This window comes from Malus domestica, chromosome 02 (genome assembly GCF_042453785.1).
Source record: "Malus domestica chromosome 02, GDT2T_hap1".
Classification (NCBI taxonomy): Eukaryota; Viridiplantae; Streptophyta; class Magnoliopsida; order Rosales; family Rosaceae; genus Malus; species Malus domestica.
In genome coordinates, this window is record NC_091662.1 from 28,963,945 (window position 1) to 28,983,260 (window position 19,316).

The 19,316-nt window shown below is 38.0% G+C and overlaps 1 pseudogene; it reads left to right on the plus strand.

Moving 5' to 3' along the window:
- The first annotated feature begins 14,065 nt into the window (after positions 1-14,065).
- On the plus strand, positions 14,066-17,772 carry LOC114823588 (5-oxoprolinase 1-like; annotated as a pseudogene).
- The last annotated feature ends 1,544 nt before the right edge of the window (positions 17,773-19,316 follow it).

Here is a 19,316-nt window from a genome sequence, read left to right on the forward strand (position 1 = left end):
TGTCCCGTAGTCACATTTTCGAACCGGAGCGTCAGTAGACCTTCTTTGCACATGTCCAAACCACCGGAACCGATTTTCTCTCATATTTCCTTCAATTTTGTCTACTCCTACTTTACCTCGGATATCCTAATTCTCAATCTTATCCTTTCTCGTGTGCCCATACATCCCACGAAGCATCCTCATCTCCGCTACACCCATTTTGTGTACGTTGATGCTTCACCGCCCAACATTCTGTGCCATACAACATCGCTGGCCTTATTGCCGTCCTATAAAATTTTCCTTGAGCTTCAGTGGCCTACGACGGTCACACAACACGCCGGATGCACTCTTACACTTCATCCATCCAGCTTGTATTCTATGGTTGAGATCTCCATCTAATTCTCCGTTCTCTTGCAAGATAGACCCTAGGTAGCGAAAACGGTCACTTTTTGTGATATTCGCTAGATTGCTCCGGTCATTAGTGTGGATAAGTATATAAATGGATAGAGATAGGAAAGCAAACACAAGATGTACGTGGTTCACCCAGATTGGCTACGTCCACGGAATAGAGGAGTTCTCATTAATTGTGAAGGGTTTACACAAGTACATAGGTTCAAGCTCTCCTTGAGTGAGTACAAGTGAATGATTTAGTACAAATGACATTAGGAAATATTGTGGGAGAATGATCTCGTAGCCACGAAACTTCTAAGTACCGGAGTGTGGTATCGTCTTGACTTGCCTTATCTGTCTCATAGGTAGATGTGGCATCTTCTCTGGAAGTACTCTTCCTCCATCCAGGGGTGGTATCTGTAGCTGGTGGAGATGCACAAGGTAATGTATCAATTTCACTTGAAGCTTACTTGTAGTTTCATGCTTGGTCAAGCGAGATACAAACCATGTAGTAGGAGTCCCCCAAGTCGCCGAGCTGGGGGATCTGCTGAAAGAGGTGACAGACAAGGTAAGCAATCAGAGCTCCGGCTGATTGTTCACATTCTCCCTATCTTGCAGGCAGCATGAAGGATAAAGAGAAGAAAAATGAGGAGAGATGATATGGGATACTTTTTCTTTTGAAGAAGTAACTTTCCACAGGCTTATTCTTGAACTGGGCTGGAGGGTTTTCTGGTTTCCTCCAGAGTATAAAGCCGACTGAAGAATTTGAGGGTCAAAACAAGTCCATCAAATCTAGAGTACGTTCGACCCTGCTGATATGGGATACTTTTGCTTTTGATAGAGTAGTGGATGTATCGGCACGTGTGCTGTTACGCTTGTCTCCACATGCTTCCTTGTATCCTTCTCACTTGCCCTATCTGTTCCTCAGGCAGATGCGGTATCTTCCCTGGAAGCATAAGATGTTGAAGATGAGTACTCGAGAGCAATGCCAGGTAAGTAATCAGGTAAGGGGTTCCAGGCAGTCAGTTCCTGGCTGGAAGCTTGATTCCAAGTGCTGACTGATTGCTCTCTTTCTCCTTGTCTTGCAGGTAAGAACAAGGCCAAAGGAAAAGACAGGGAAAAAGCATGATATGGGATACTCTTGCTTTTAACCCTGATGATATGAGATATTCTTGCTCTACTATAGCTTGTTTACAGAGGTATTATCGGGGGGAAAGAAAGCTGAATATTTCGAAAGGCTTTGTTGGGAGTGCCCTCTCAGATAAGAGAAAGGGTTGAGCATTTACTAACCATGCTCCCAATATCGACATATATTGGTGAATGTTTTACAGCTTATGTGTGTGGTGAAAGGGCAGGAATCATAGCAGAGAAATGCTCATCTTTTTTAATGGATGACAGAGAAAATTTCGAACTACATGAAAAGAACGTGATGGAGGAGAAGTTAACTGAATTAAAGGCACAAGATGCTACTGAAGAAACTATTACAAGCACCATGAAGGACTTTGGCACTGAAAGGTTACAGAGCATTTTATCTAATCTAATCGTGCCCTATATTAATCACCCCCACATATATATCTTTTTGGCCAAAACCCGTCACACATGAATTTTGTATTTTGGTTTATTTTTCTGTTAACCTATTATTTTCTTTTTCTTTTAACTATTATTTTCTTTTTCTTTAACGCAATTAACAATTAGGGTTACATTTTAAGGAAAATTAATGAAAAAGGGCTTCACAATTTTGAATCTTAACAAAAAATCACCTACTAATTTTATTTAATGGTTGGGATAAACCCAACATTAAATCAGCCCAATAAAACTGACCCAAAGAAAGAGTTTCCAATTATACCCTGACAACACCTTTTCCCGTTTATTTAATCCGTTTCACTTCAGATGAAAAAAAAAATGCTTTTGTACGGTTTCTACAAGTTTCTACATATCTCATGTCATTTTCTCTCTGCTATTTTCTCAATTTATAATTCCGATCTGATCGTTGACGATGGAGATGACGCCACCCTTGTGATCCATGAGGAAGCCAAGACCAAGAAGAGTTCGAGAAGTTCGCGATGCTCCCGACCAGTCTTCCACTGATAAATAGAGGTTCGAGCGAGTGCTGACAATCATTAGAGATGGCTTAAAGATGGACTCCAAGAGGTACCTCTAACTTTGGTTTTTAATTTGTGAAAAAATGTGGATTTGTATTTCCCAGAAACAAATTACAATACAATTTTCTTTTTTCCTTCCATATCTTTGCCCGCAAAAGATAACGTTGGTCTTTTATTTCAAGTTTCACATGATTTATTAATATTTAATGACATAATTGGATTATTAATTGGTTATTAGCATTTGGGTGCGAAATATATTGCTTGAAATCTTGAAAATCTGCTGCTAAATATTGGACAAATTCCAGAATTATTATTCTGTTTTTTTTTCTTTGTTTATGGTAGTTAACTTAATTTTTTCATATATTTTTTTGTTATAATTATTGGTTCTTAAAAATTTAGGTTGGGTCCGTCACCATTGGTGGATTCCGTGCATTAAACGTCAGTTTTTTAGCACCACTAGTGGGTTAGAGGCTGCTGCCACTGTCGGCAGGCAATGCTTTCTACTGTTTTGTTTTTGTGGGCTGTGCAATGTCAATGAGATTGGGAGATGCTTCTCCAGATTGTTAGAAGAACCAAATTGAACTATACTTAATTATAGGAATTATGTTTGCACTGCTCTCTCTCCCACATTTATTTTGTTTTGACATTATAATCATTATAATCATTCTTGTTAAAAAGTTTTTTTCTCTATTTATTTTCTGCATATTTGGGGTCTTGTAGTTTTGATTATGTTGACCATTTCTGGCCTTTTGCAATATTTTACTCATATCTTTTTCAAGTGAGTTTTTAAGAAGATGAAATGATTAAGTGTTTAGTTTACGAAACAATGATAGTACTAGTGTTCGTTTGATAAATAGTCAGTGTTTAGTTTACGAAACAGTGATAGTACTAGTTAGGGGTGGGTTCAAAAAACCGAAAACCGAAAAAAACCGAAAACCAAATCGAACCGAAATCGAAAAAACCGAACCGAATTGAAAAAACCGAACCGAACCGAATTCTTTTGGTTCGGTTCGGTTTTAGTGATCTAGAAACCGAACCAAACCGAACCGAACCGAATTAATTAAATTAATTTTTATTTAATTATTTGTTTTGGTATTATTTTCTAAACCCAATTTGTAAGTTAAAATGTGCTAAACCCAATGTGTTGCCAAACTTTAAGCTCAAAATATTAAAAAAAGGCCTATAAAAACTCTAAACCCTAACCTATTATTTCTCCCCCATATAAGGTTCTGCAACCAAACCTCCTCCTGAAGTACCTACATCCATCTCCATAGTACTGTCTACTTCTGCCCCAACTTTCTTTTCCAAATCTACTCTCATATAACATGTAACAGAATCCATAAACATTTATTTCGGGTAGATTACTTGAGTAATTTGTGATGGAAAAGAATTCAACACACACTAAATAAATCCACCCACGTATTACTTTTACTAATCAAGTTGTCAACTTGCAGTTACAAGCAAACAACCCTGATCTTTGAACAACATCATACAATTTAACTTTTCTAAGTCATTTGTACGATTTTTGTGTTGTGAGGTTGTTAGTTTGGACTTTGGAAGACTTGATTGATGATTTTAGTTCAACTTTAAATGTTTATTTTCATTGTCTTTGATTCTAGTTAGAATGCTTATGTTATGATTGTGTTGGATATGTTAAAATTTAAAATTTCAATGTTTTTCATTTTTTGAAAAGAAAAAAAAAACAAAAAACCGAAACCGAACCGGAAAAAACCGAACCGAAAAAACCGAAAAAAATGAACCGAACCGAACGAAACCGAAATTTCCATTTGGTTTCGCTTTTGGCAAAAAAACGGACCGATTTAAACCGAACCCACCCCTAGTACTAGTGTTCATTTGATAAATAGTCAATGTTTAGTTTACGAAACAGTGATAGTACTAGTGTTTAGTTTAAGAAATAGTTAGTGTTTAGTTTAAAAATTAGTGATAGCATCAGTGCTCAATTTAAGAAATAGTGATGGTACCCTTGTTCAATTCGAAAAATGGTTAGTATTTAATTTAAGAAATAATGATAGAACAAGTTTTCAATTTAATAAATAGCCATTTTTCAGTTCTAGAAATAATCAGTGTTTAGTTTAAGAAATAGTGACAGTACATGTGTTTAATTCTAAAAATAGTTAGTGTTTAGCTTAAAAAATAATCAGTATTCAGTTTAAGAAATAGTAATAATATTAGTGTTAAGTTTAAGAAATAATGATAATACCCGTGTTCAGTATACAAAATAGTGAGTATTCAGTTTAAGAAATAGTGATAATACTAGTGCTCAGTTTACGAAATAGTTAGTGTTCAATTTAAGAATAGTGATAGTACCAGTGCTCAGTTTAAGAAATAATAAGTGTTCAGTTTAAGAAATAGTGATAGAGCTAGTATTCAGTTTAAGAAATAATAGTAGTAGTGTTCTATTTAAGATATAGTAACGGTACCCCTATCCAATTCGAGAAATAGTTAGTGTTCAATGTTTATAATTGATAATTTTGTTTACTTGGGGAAATATTGTAGCTATTTGATCTTTTGTTTTTTTTTTTACTTGAAGATGTAAAGTATCAAAGTGTTAGTGCGATATCAATGCATTTTTTGTTGATTTGTTTTCAGGTTGTTGCTAGGACATAACAAAGCCACGAGCAACACTTCCGGTAAAGGCAGATAATAAGGAGAAGGTGATGGTGTTGAAAACACCCGAGGCGGTGAAAATACCGAAGCTTTACGGGCAAATCTACAAGGCCATTGTTTTATCCGTCAAGAGTTGAGACCCCACTGGCAAATCTACAAAGTCTCAAAAACTGAAAATGAAGCTGGGATAATTTCCAATGGAAGTGGCTCCTGCATTCTAGGGAAGTGAGTTCTATGTGGTAAGCAAAATTAAGGGTGAAAATTGATCAACAAAAGAATCTGAACCACCTAATTACAAATAAGTGATCGATTAATAAAATAATATTAAAATATATATAATAAAAAAGGTAATTGGGGAAGCAATTGCTCCCATTTTCTTTAAACGTGCAAAATGGTTTGAGGAGGTGGCCACTCTCCATCACCCACGATGAGTTTTACCTCCCTTTCAAGAGGAAGGCGGACGACAAGAAGAAAAAAAAAAAAAAAAAAAAACCAAAACCTGAAGGGGGAACGAACGGCCACAAGAAATAAGAAAGAGAGAAAGAACTGGCTGACATAATGGCATACTTGTTAATAAGGGAAAGTTTATTTCTAACAGATTTGGCTGACAGAATAACATTGCTGTTATGGGCAAAGGTGGAAATTGGGCTTTTAGTTCAGTCCGTGTGTGTTAAATGTTTGTGGGTCTAATATAAATTAGTTTTGTTCTTATGATTAAGTATGAAGTCATTTTGGTTAAATAATAGTATAGAGTGGTTTTTCATTAAAATAAACTTAGTTCAAGCCTTTTTCATTAAAACTCCCTAAATTTTATGGATGGCCAAACTTGTATGTATTCACGAAGGCGATAGGAGAAATGATTCTATATTGCTCAAAAGACAATGTACCTGTAGTCATCATCCGCCCAACCGTGATTACAAGTACTTATAAGGAGCCATTTCCAGGGTGGATTCAAGGTTTCAGGTAATGAGGTTGCATGCATCTTAACATTTTTATAAACTAAATTTACATTTATAAAATTACTGTCCAAAAAAATAATTTTTAAATTTCAGATTTCATCTACTAAGACATTAAATTATATCTAGATATTCAATAAATAAATTGTCCTGTGTTAGTGTCAATAGTCTTTAAAAGAGATGACTTAAAATCACACATAAGAGTGCTGTTATTTTGCCAACAACAAAAAGAATATTATGTTCTAGAAAAGAAAAATATTATGAACTTAGAATCACTTCTGGCGAAGCCACGTGAGGGCGAGGAGTGGCGGTCGCCACTCCCCTCGCCGGGAAACACCACTGGAGAGCTGGGTTCTCCACTCCCCTCGCCGGAAAACCCACTGGTTCATCTCCTCTATTTCCTGGGCGATCTGTTCTGCTGCGCGCAGCTGCAGCAGATTGCTATTTTTTTTTAAATCCAGGCTGTGTGAAGGACGGAAACCTCTCGGAGGCTCTGACCTTTTTCAAGTACACTCTCACGATGCAGTTTCCAACTCACAGCAAGGGAAGAACGCTATGGGAGCCTCTTTACAGGCATGTGGGTGCCACAAGGATGTCGAAACCGGACGCAAAGTCCACAACTTGGTCTCTACGTCGACCGTTTTCAGATGTGACTTTGTTCTCAACACACGCATCATTATCATGTATGCAATGTGCGGTTCTCCTTTGGATTCCCGCTCAGTTTTCGACAGGCTGAAGAGGAAGAACTTGTTCTAGTGGAATGCGCTTGTACACGAGCTTTTTGTTGATGCCATTGATGTGTTTGTGGAATTGATCAATAGATGGGACTGATTTCGTATGTGTTTGTAGGCAATGCGTTGATTGCAATGTATGGGAAATGCGGGTCAGTTGAGGATACAGCTAATGTGTTCGAGATAATGCCTGAGAAGAATTTAGTTTCTTGGAATTCGACGATATGCGGGTTCTCAGAGAATGGATTGGATCATGAGAGTTATAGTTTGTTGGGGAAGATTTTAGAGGGTGAGGAAGTTCTAGTACCGGATGTTGCTATGTTGGTGACTGTATTGCCTTTGTGTGCTGGGAATAGAGAAGTAAATATGGGGATGATGATTCATAGTTTGGTAGTGAAATTGGGGCTGAACCAGGAATTAATGGTGAATAATGCATTGACAATTACATTCATATAGTGAGTTTTCATCATTGAGAGGAATTAGTGATCTTGCAAAAGAGTTGGTGAAGACCGGGAGGTGTGAAAGCTATATGTTACTGTACAAGCTTCTTACATTGACTTTGGTGTTACCAGTTGCAACCGCTTTGGTGGAGAGAGCTTTTTCTGCTATGAAAATTGTGAAAACACCATTGCGTAACAAAATGGGAGATCAATGGTTGAGTGATAAACCATTGATAGCATGATTGTTTACATTGAAAGAAATGTATTTGCTTTTATTGATAATGAGCCTATTATGCGACGTTTTCATGACATGAAATATCGCCGGCAATAATTGTAATTTGTTTGTATTGATTAATTATGGAAAACATTACTATATTAAAAAATTTAGTTGTTGCCATTTTTCTTTAACCTTGTATTCTTTTAAGTTCGCCCCTCTCCTCGAGAAATTCTGGCTTCGTGTGTGGCACACACTTTTTCTTTTTAATATTTGTTCACTTTTTTTCAAGGGACTCTCTTGGGTGCTTCAGAGACCTGGTATTCTTAAGTACTCAAGAATTTTTGCTTCTTCAATGCCCATTTCTAAGATAAAGACAAAGGAATGGAGAGCAAACAAATATTTAAGAAGAAAAATATGTGGGAGATTACATTTATGTACCAATGTAATATAAATATGTAGTCTTTCTATCATTACTCATTAAATCAGTGATACTATGCTTACCACATACTACATTTGTACCACTTCTTTAATAGAGGTAAAACCTAACAACATATGTGGGTCTCATCTCTGTTTGAAAGGTGGTACAAATGTGGTAAGAGTAGCATTTTTGTTAACAAATTAAAAATTTTGTGGAAGGCAAAATAAGGTGAATGAAAAGAGTAACATGTTTCATACCACATTTGTGTCACTTTTGTAATAGAGGTAAGACCTTCAAATATACATAGATCCTATTTCTATTACAGAGGTGATGCAAATGTGATAAGAGTATATTTTTGTGATGGATGATGGTAGGGAGATCAAATTTGCAAAACAAATTATGTGTCACCAATAAGAAATAAACACGTTGATCAACTCTTAAGTAATAATCTAATCATCAACATCTACATCATTTTATTTACAAAATTTGATTTAGAAATTTAATCTTCTAAACATTACCCTTTTGTGATAAGACTATATTTTTGGTATGAAAATCACTACCTTATTGTTTTCTAAACCTAATTTTATATGACAAATGCTAGGGACACTATAGCGATATTTAATTAGGAAAATATACAGTTACAATCTCTGGATTGATGGTTGACCAAACTTCAAATTCCTTGTCGGGAAGCCCCTTCGAGGAAATCTGATAAAATTTCCTTGTCGATGAATATAGCAGCTCATTTATATTTTGGTCGAATATATAGAAGCTTATTGTTATGAGACACGTTTTTGGTTGGCTACAGAACTATTTGATTCCATAATTACTGGTTATGGTAAAGGAAGGCTGACATGCTTACTGGCTGATCCTATGTCAGTATTTGATATGGTAAGTTCAAGTTCAATCAATCCCCCAACGCACACCTACATCTTATGTAAATCTGCATGCATGCATATATATATGCCTAAGAGTATGCATGTTAGCTTATACTTACGTATTCGTACATGCACGGAATAGCATAAAATACAAAATTTACAAATAATGAATTGCCTGATGATTGAGTTTTTTTTTTTTTTTTTTTTGTTTTTGTTTTTGTTTTGTTTTTGTTTTTGTTTTTGGATTCTGCATACTATTGCTGAGAAATTCTCACTTCATGTCCTAATTAAAGAAAAAATGTGATTGCATCACAAAGTGTTGAAGAATTAAATTTCAAGAAACAACACAACAATAAAACTGGAAATTAATGCTTTCATTAATTTATAGGAAAACTAATGAAAATGGCTTGAAAACTTTGAGTTTTAATGATAAGGACAAAATAAAGGGTAAAGTGAATAGTACCAGGATTGACTTTTTAGTGTAAAAATGTGGTTTTTCGTTAAAGTGAACAGTACCGGATACTTTTCGTTAAAGTTCCCTTAATTTATGTGATTGCATATCAGGCTTTGGGTTCCTTCCAAAACTCAAGAACAAATCTTTAAACCTCAGCTCCTCCAAATTCTTAGGCATGTGTCGAAGTTTACATCCTTGTATCGTTGGCTAAATTTGTAGTGATGAAATAATTCAACAATAGTGTTGATGCTGCGGTCCTAATTATGCTAGAAATATGATTTTGTACATCCTAATAAATCATGTTTAGGGATCCTAGGAGATCTAGAAGATATTTTCTTGTACAACTTGTATTACTAGAATAGAAAAATTTCTCTTTCCCTTTTTAATGTAAATAAGGGCACAAAGCATGATAAAAATCACACACAGAATTTCTCAAGCCATTTTGTCCCTACTCCTCTTTGGCCTATCTCCCTTGTTTTCCCTCACTAAATTCATACTACAACAGTTGAGAAATTATATCAAACTCTCATTAATACCCGATATATTTACTTAAGATTTTTTTTTTTTTTTTTTTGTTGTTGTAAAATCAATAGAATGTTACAGACACATCCCAACCCGGAATGTCCACTAGGATCCTGAATCGAGTCGTGCTGGCCAACACCTGGAAGGTGACGAAGCCATAAGTGTGATTACTCTGAATCCGAAGCTTTCTCTTCATGCTCATCAAGTAATTATTGGCAAGCATGTACAACTCTTTGTTTTCATGCTTAAGCCCTCTAATCTCTTGCTTAAGACTCGCCACCTCAGCCATCAGTGGCTCAACTTGACGAGTTCAAGCAAAAAGGCGTTGGCCCATGTTTGATATAAAGCTCGCACACTGAACACTGAAAGCCAAAGAATCTTGAACAGACAGCTCATCAGACCGCTTGGAAATGATCCTGTTATTCTTGGGGGTGAGAAGATTTCTAGCAACCACCGTAGCAGTTATGTCATTCTTCAACCACTGTAAAAGGACCGTTAGGGGATAAGAAGGATGGGTGTCATATGTTGTTTTGAGAAGACATGTCAACGTCTTCCTCAACATTCAAATCAAGATGACAGTCAGATGGGCAAGCCATTTGCAGGAATGATATAGGAAGAAAAGGTCGTGTAAATCGAGTTCTTAGAAATACAAATGGGGGGAAATTCCTACGGGCAGCAACTCTCTAAGTGTGTTTTTGGAACACGATTAATGTCTCTATAAAAAGAAGAGGCAACAGAGCCTGTTCAGAAATTGAGGAGGCCACATGGCCATTCAGAAATCAAAGAGGTAACAAGGCCACTTGTTCAGAGATCGAAGAGGCATCGCTATCCGAATTTCAAAAGATCAGCTTTTCTGGATTTGTCAGCACCTTTCACACGCAACCTCAGCTTTGCAGAAATCACGGGCAACTTTGTCAAAGATTTTTGACAAAGTTGAAAATGCATGAATCTTACTGTTTCAATTGCCCAACGGTTGCCGACAAGAGTAAAGGAATAATACCACCACTTGTTATTGGGAAATCCTTATATATGTCGACCTTCGTCCTCCATGGCAAGGCAGACCTGTAAAAAAAATGTCTAACTCTTCCTCACATCCGAGAGCACACTCCCAACAAAGCCTCTCGAAATACTCAGTTTTCTTCCTCTCCGGGAATACCTTTGCAAACAAATCACACCAAAGCAAAAGTATCCCATATCATCAGGGTCGAAAGAAAGAGTATCTCATATCATGCTTTCTCCATGTCCTTTTCTTTGTCCTTGTTCTTCCCTACAGGATAAGGAGAAAGAGAGCAATCAGCCGACACTTAGAATCAACCTTCTGATCTGAAATCGACTGCCCAAAACCCCTTCCCTGATTGTTTACTTAGCCTTGTTCTCGAGTACTTATCTTCAACATCTTGTGCTTCCAGAGAAGATACAACATCTGCCTAGAGAACAGATAAGGCAAGTGAAAATGATATATTGAAGCATGTAAAGACAAGCACAACAAAACACGTGCCAGTTCATCCGCTACTTCTTCAAAAGCAAAAGTATCTCATATCATCAGGGTCGAAAGTACTCTAGATTTGATGGACTTGTTTTTGACCTTCGAGTTCTTGAGTTGGTTTGCTAAGGTGTGGAAAACTACATGTGCCGATTCATCCCCAATGGGATCGAAGATCACTTGCCACGTGGAGTTGCTCGTAGTCCCATTCCATTCAAGAACAAGCCTCAACAGCTCTTGAAGAAGCCACAAGTCCGATTCAAGATCAAGTGCCCACCACCCTTGAATCAAGTTCAGCTTCAGATGAAAGGAGTAAATTCAAACATTTGGTGCATGTCTAGCAGAAGAAACCCCAGCCCAGTTCAAGATTAAACTTGTGGAAAGCTACTTCTTTAAAAGCAAAAGTATCTCATATCATCAGGGTCGACAACAAAGATATTTTATGGCATGCTTTTTCCCTGTCTTTTCTTTTACCCTTGCTCTTACCTGCATGACAAGGAGAAAGAAAGCAATCAGTCAGAACCTGAAATCAAACTTCTGATCTGGAACTGATTACCCAGAACCTTTGCCTGGTTACTTACCTAGCATTGTTCTCTAGTGCTCGTTTTCAATTGTTGATAGATCTCGAGTTTCCTCAGCAAATACTTCATAACAGTTAATATGATGTTGGCTCTTTACCCTGAAGTTGCCAAGCATAGATGAGTCGCTGATAAGTGATGCTCTGAAAGACCATTCAAAGGTAAAAGGTTACGTACCACTCCTGCCATGCAAAAGAAACAAGCAGAGAAGAATGCAGCATGGTGAGCTGTAACAGATCATTATAGCATGACACCCTTCCTTGCAGAACCGCATGATCCAGACGGAGGAGTCTAAGTCAAATCCAAGCTCAGCATTATTCCTCTAATAAAAAAGCTTGAGAAACTTCAATAACCTTTTGATGGCAAGGTTGCCGAAGAGCAAAGCTTCGCCATGCAACGCCATCAAATTGCCACCACCACCAGGGAACTCCCCTATTTCTTGCTCGAATCTCCTACCCGGTTCAAGAAGAAGCCTGTGGAAAATCAACAATTGGAGGAGACCAGAAAATCCTCCAACCCAGTTCAAGATCAAAGCTATGGAAAGTCAACAAGCACAACAAAATACGTGTCGATTCATCCACTACCAAAGCCAAAGATCATCTACCACGTTAAGCTCCTTGTGGTCCAATTTCATTCAAGATCAAGCCTCGACGGCCTTGAAGAAAACTCTATCCAAATTCAAGATTAAGCCTGGACAGCTCTTGAAGAAAACTCCAGCCAAATTCAAGATCAAGCCTCGACAGCCCTTGAAGAAATTTCCCAGCCATTTTCAAGATCAAGCCTCAATGGCCCTTGAATTGAGATCTACATTGAGGAACTTCAAAAACACATCTTCTACACGTGACAAGCACATGTATACGATACACCTTGAAGTGGGGGCATTTGTAGACATCGAAATTTCGGTGAAACAAATGTTCACCAAAGCATTAAAGTTTTGGCGTGTCAGGGTATACATGTCATGACACACCCCGCCCCGAAGGAGGGCGTGCTGGCAGTCACGTGCGAGTGACGTAACCATTTGCACAGTGCATAAGCTAAAAAGATAAATAGAATTACGAATAAATAAAAGCTGAAACACTACCAATACTAGCTAAAAAATGATGCTAGTGCGAAACTCAGTGTATAAATACACATTCAGAGTAAAAAGAACGTCTAGTTGCAGTCGAGTAGGACAATTACTAAGATATAACACCCGTAGGTAAATCCTACTTTGGTGAATTCTGTCAGGACATCGTTAGATTCCTCGTGGCCACCAAAATCAGCTAATTAGAACCTGGAGGGGTGAAAAACAAAGTTGAGTGGGTCAGTAAAACAAATCTTTTCAAAGACAAAACATTTCTCAAAACGTGGTAACCCCTCTCCGTAAAACCTGTAATTTTCCCAGGAATATAAAAATATAATTACTTATCTCAAAACCAGCTAAAAAATAGTGATATGTAAAGTATATGCCATGTCAAACTATATTTCATCATATCATATAAATATATCAGTGAAGTCATAAATAATAACATGTCAACCGAGTGATCAGCCCGGCTAAAACTATAGCTCATAATTAATCTCATCAATCAATCTAGCCAGAGTCACCACAAGTGACCTGTACGGCACTACACTGCACACGAGTCGGAACGGCTGAAATGGTCTGTACGACAGAACTGAAAGTAATATAGTTATGCTCACGCTATCCTCTCCTGATAGCTTTACGATAAATCGCTAGTCACCTACGAGTCGGAACCACCTATGAGTGGTCTGTATGACAAGACTGGGCACCTAAATTGGATCCAATGTGAGCATATAGTGCGGGGGTGACTAAATATATTTACAGGCCTGAATCACATCTCTGCTAAATCACAATCACCCTAGTGCAGGTTTATGAGCTTTCAATCACATCAACTCAACAGTCTCATAATTTTAATTTATGAACTTACCTGGCACTTACCTATAAGTTCATAAGTGCGAGAGGCACTAGCAAAGCAACGTTCAAGAGATTGCCAGAGAGATCTGGAATCATCCATACCAACTGTAAAAGGAAGAAGATCTTCATAAAGTGTCGAGTTAATCCAAATCATCAGAATTTGATCGTACTCACACCAAAGATCAAACGCCGGATTAGGAACTCGAGATCCAGACGAATCACTCACAAGAGGAGACGAACAAAGATCAGTACCATTAACAAGCCCTATACACTTAAATCGCTTCAAAACAGGGATGAACAAGCTGTGCCAAGTGATGTAATTTTGACGGTTGAGTTTGGTTGGTACCATGCCGGTGATATTCTAAATAGTGATCGAAGCGATGGAGGTAACGGACGGATGAGAAACATCGCCTGGAGAATCAGACGAAGCAGCTGAAGAAGAAGAATTTGCAACATTCGAAGCAGTTGGCAAAGAAATTCAAGATGTTTGGACAAAAATTGGTGAAATTAGGGCAAGAATCGAAGAATTTAAGAGAGATAGAACCTGTTTGGGAAGAGAGAAAATTGTTTAAGGCGGTGGAAGTGGATTGAAGTTGGTGGACAAAGGCGAAGATACCATGTAGAAACTCAAGATTCTGAGAGAAAATTGAAGGTAGAGAGAGAGGGAATTTGTAGAGAGAGAAAGTAATTGAAGTTGTGTATTTTCCATATATCCAAAATGAATGAGTACACATGTATAAATACATTACAATAGTGGTTGAGTCACCATAACAACTAACAAACTCTATGAGCTAACAGTCCTATCTTAACAACTAAGCAAAGATTTAATCTGGTGGACCTTCTTTATCCTTAACAGGTAGCACATCTATAGATGTGAGCTGTTATGCTGGGACTTATGAAAAACTCATGGAAACCCAGATTGTGATGTGGTAAAAACTAACACACAAATTAAACCCTATAAATTATGCAATCATAATATGAGTAAGTAGGGATCGTTTTATTCCGGGGATTAGAAGGGATGCTAATCAACACAAATTAAACTTCTAAAATGAAAACTAAGTTAAACTAACAACAAAACAATGACTAGGGGGATTTTGGACGAATTTAACTAAAACAAAAGTAAAGGGCAGCAAGTAAATTAAGTTGTGAATGAAATATGGATGAAAAGATAGCTAAAGGATTCTTCTCCACAAATGAAACATATGCATACAAATTGATTTCCAGTTATTCTTCCTATAAACCATGAATGACAATATCCCAAATTAACTGTGAACAACACTAATTAACTCTCAGATTTTCCTTAGTTCAGTGAATTGGACTCAGCGATGCAACCAAATTATTCTTCTCAAATTCCCTAACTATGAAAAGCATGATAGAGATACATCTCAAAGATTATTAAGTTCTGTGAAAATCATAAGCATTGACAAAGCATTTGTAACTATGAAAAGCAAGATACTCCTGCCCATAATTTACTTAACTCAATCATGACTAGTGAGTTTTACTACTGGCAAATATAAGTTCATAACAATTAGGTGAAATTCCCTTATATTCTAGCATCAAATCCCTGCATACAAACTAAGTATGCATCCTTAATAAACATACAAGAATAAGTTTTCTATAAAGCAGATAAGTAAATCACATTCATGTTTTATGAAACAATAACTGGATGCAATCAATTTATATCAAACATATGATCATGGCTTCGAATTCACCTCTAGCTAAAAAGAAACTTAGTTACACATGTTTATCATTACTGAAAAGCAATCTAAAATAAACATTAAAACTTAAAACAAAGATAGAAAGAACTCTAAAAATTCCAACAACTTCAATGGATGAATGGTAGCAATCTAAAATAAACATTAAAACTTAAAACAAAGATAGAAAGAACTCTAAAAATTCCAACAACTTCAATGGATGAATGGTAGGCATGGCACACCTAAATCTCTACAGGAAATTCATATATATAGGGGAAATGGCTGAATCCAAGGAGGAAAGGGTTTTGGCGTTTTTGAGTTATTTTAGGACTCTAAAAATCAGGTAGAAAGTGTCGGAATGTGATTAGGATTCCTCTTTGCAGCTAGAGATAAAATAAGATAATGTTGGATAATATAGGATAAGATAAGATAAGATAGTATATGATAAGATTGGATAAGATAATGTTCATCTCCAACTAGGATTCCTCTTTCTTGTGTAATTCCTTGCCTTCCAAGCCTCAACTTAAATTTCTCCAGAGTTTAGCACATGTCTAACATCATTTAAACACCAAAAATGTTTAGCCCATATGCTATCCATGGCATGCTATCTAATCCAAGTCCAAAACTGCTCCAAATTGCTCAATTTAGCTATTTATTGTCATCTTTACCAACTGGACCTACAATAATACGAAAATAGCTTAAATTACTACAACAAATGGAAATTAACTAAGTAAATGCAAAGAAATAAGATAACAAAGTCGCATAAATATGCTCCTATCAGATTGCAGACACTATAATACAAGCTCCTCAGCTTGACACTACCCCAAGCACCGTGGAAGTAGCGGCTAATGTTATGCAGCTCTTGATCTTCAATCATAGATTTATGGGTATAGCTGAACAGATGGGAAGGACCCTGCAGAGGACTTCTATATCAACCAATATCAAGGAGCGGCTAGATGGGGGACTAGTTGCCAATGCCCCTCATGTCCCTGTGCACTTAGGAGCGATGTCCAGTACTGTCGGGTGGCAGATCAACTACTGGGGTGACAGCTTGAATGAAGGAGATGTTTTGGTCACCAATCATCCTTGTGCCGGAGGTAGTCATCTTCCTGATATAACTGTTATCACACCTGTGTTTGATAATGGAAGGCTGGTGTTTTTTGTGGCGAGCAGAGGGCATCATGCAGAGATTGGGGGTATTACTCCTGGAAGTATGCCACCTTTTTCCAAGTCTATATGGGAAGAAGGTGATGCCATAAAAGCGTTCAAGCTTGTGGAAAAGGGAAATTTTCGAGAAGATGAATTGGCTCAAAAGATCCCAGGAACTTGCAGGATTCATGATAATCTATCAGATCTTCGAGCTCAAGTAGCTGTGAACCAGAGGGGAATTACCCTTATCAAAGAGCTTATCAAGCAGTGGTTTAGACACTGTTCAGGCTTACATGACCTATGTACAGCTAAATGCAGAAGAAGCAGTGAGAGAAATGCTCAAATCTGTTGCTGCTAGAGTTTTATCTCAGTTGGCTAGTTCCGGAGATCAGAGTTCTGTTACTATTGAAGAAGAGGATTACATGGATGATAGGTCCGTTATTCATTTAAAACTTACAATTGATTCTGTGAAAGGGGAATCAAATTTTGATTTCAGTGGAACTAGTCCTGAAGTATATGGGAATTGGAATGCTCCAGAAGCCGTAACAGCTGCAGCAGTTATATACTGCCTTCGCTGCTTGGTGGATGTTGATATTCCTCTAAATCAAGGTTGTTTGGCTCCTGTGAAAATCTATATTCCACCAGGCTCTCTCCTCTCTCCAAGTGATAAAGCTGTTGTCGTGGGTGGTAACGTTCTCACTTCTCAGAGAATAACTGATGTTGTGCTTACTGTATTTCAGGCTTGTGCTTGTTCACAGGGTTGTATGAATAATCTCACTTTTGGGGACAATACATTTGGTTACTACGAAACAATCGGCGGTGGGAGTGGAGCTGGTCCAAGTTGGGATGGGACGAGTAGAGTGCAGTGTCATATGACCAATACCCGAATGACTGATCCAGAAATTTTCGAACAGAGATATCCTGTTCTTTTGCATAAATTTGGCCTGAGAGAGAACAGCGGCGGAGTTTGGTATCATAGAGGGGGCGATGGTCTTGCAAGAGAGATAGAGTTCAAGCGCCCAATTGTTGTCAGCATTCTTTCTGAGAGGCGTGTTCATGCACCAAGGGGGTTGAAAGTGGGGAAAGACGGGGCTTGGGGGGCTAACTTCCTCATCACAAGAGATAAGCGAAGGGTTTATCTTGGTGGGAAGAACACGGTTGATGTGCTGTCAAGGGAAATTCTTCAGATTTTAATTCCTGGGGGTGGTGGATGGGGCTCTCTCCTCATTGATGCTGAGTCTTAACATCCGGATTTGGTTTCTTTTCAATTTGCATTCATGCTACGGAGCAACACACTCAGTTGCCTCTTTTGTTTCCTATATCATGGCCGCCATCGTTGGAATGTAGTTGCACCGAGTTGGCTCTTTAATGCTCTAGCAAGCGATGTAAATGTTTTTATTTCACATGTAATGAAATGTCGTATCTAAAAGGCTCAGGACCACTTTCATCATATAAATTCGAAATTGTGTGTCACTAGACCATACATTCAGCGATTTTTTTTGGCAAATTCGATTTTCTTCATTATCTCTAGTGGAGTTTGGAGGTTTGAGTTGGCGAGTGTTGAAGGTCCTAGAAAGTCAAAAGCAAATAAGACTAGTTCTGTTAACTCAACTAACATAACAAGACTGAAAGCAGTATGAGAGAATCACTCTCTCTCTCCTCTTGCACCGCCTTGCATAAAATAAAAAGTAATGAGAAAGTGTAAATTTACTAAATGAGAGCGCAAAAATCGCATTCTATAATTAACTGTACATGCTAGAGTACATCATCAATTCATTTTCGTCATTTTCGTCGTCGTCCTTATATTTTTTAAACTCTTGCTTTGTGCATAAATAAAACTCGTTAGTCGGTTAATAACAATGCATTGCAGTTACAAACCAGCCCCGCTTTCACCGCTCTGTTTTGAAACCTTCCCACCACCGGATGTATCCTCCATAATTCCCATCCACCACTTTGTTGGATTCCGGCAGCAAGTCGACCCAATCTAACCAAACGAAAAACGAAGAGAGACAATATCCAACACACAACAACAGTTACACAAAACTCAGAAAACATTATCGGTCACGCCGCAGAAGAAAGATCCTGTTCGCTCTTTCTTTACCTTCAATGGAGGAAAGGAAAGGAGATGCTAGAGTCTCTGTCATCTCCACCCTTTTCTTCGTCTGCATTATTGCCGGCGGAGTACTTCTTTTCCTTTACATGCTTCTACCTGAAGAAAAATCCCAACCATGGTTCCCCTTTGCAGGAATGGTGCTTGTGGCTATTCCATGGGCGTTTTGGATCACGACGTGTATCTACAGATGCTTTAGGCCCGCCGCTGCCACGCATACTGGGGACAGCGGTCACTATGCCAAGGCAGGCAGCAGCCGGGCTGCCACCATCCCCAGCACGAGCAGCGCATTGACAGCTGGCATTGCATCATCAGCTACAGACTCCCCTGTTCATTCACCTAATGGTGACCGAAGGGTGCAGTTTGCCGGGGTGGTTGTAATGGGGAACGAAGATCAGGGTGGACACGGAGGCCAGAATGGAAAAGACAACCATCATCAAGCCATAGACATGGAACATGATACTGCGATCAATGATTCAGTTGGTTCTAAAGATAGTGAAATGCCGTTGAGATTAATGGTTTGATTTCTTTTTACAACAGCATGGATGTTGCCAAGTAGTATAGATATATATATCTCCGTCCCCCGGCGAATAGACTAGCCTCATTGCAATTGCCGTGGAATGGAATGGAAAGGAATTGAGAGATTTTAATTGGCTTCAATCATGGAAAGAATCATAT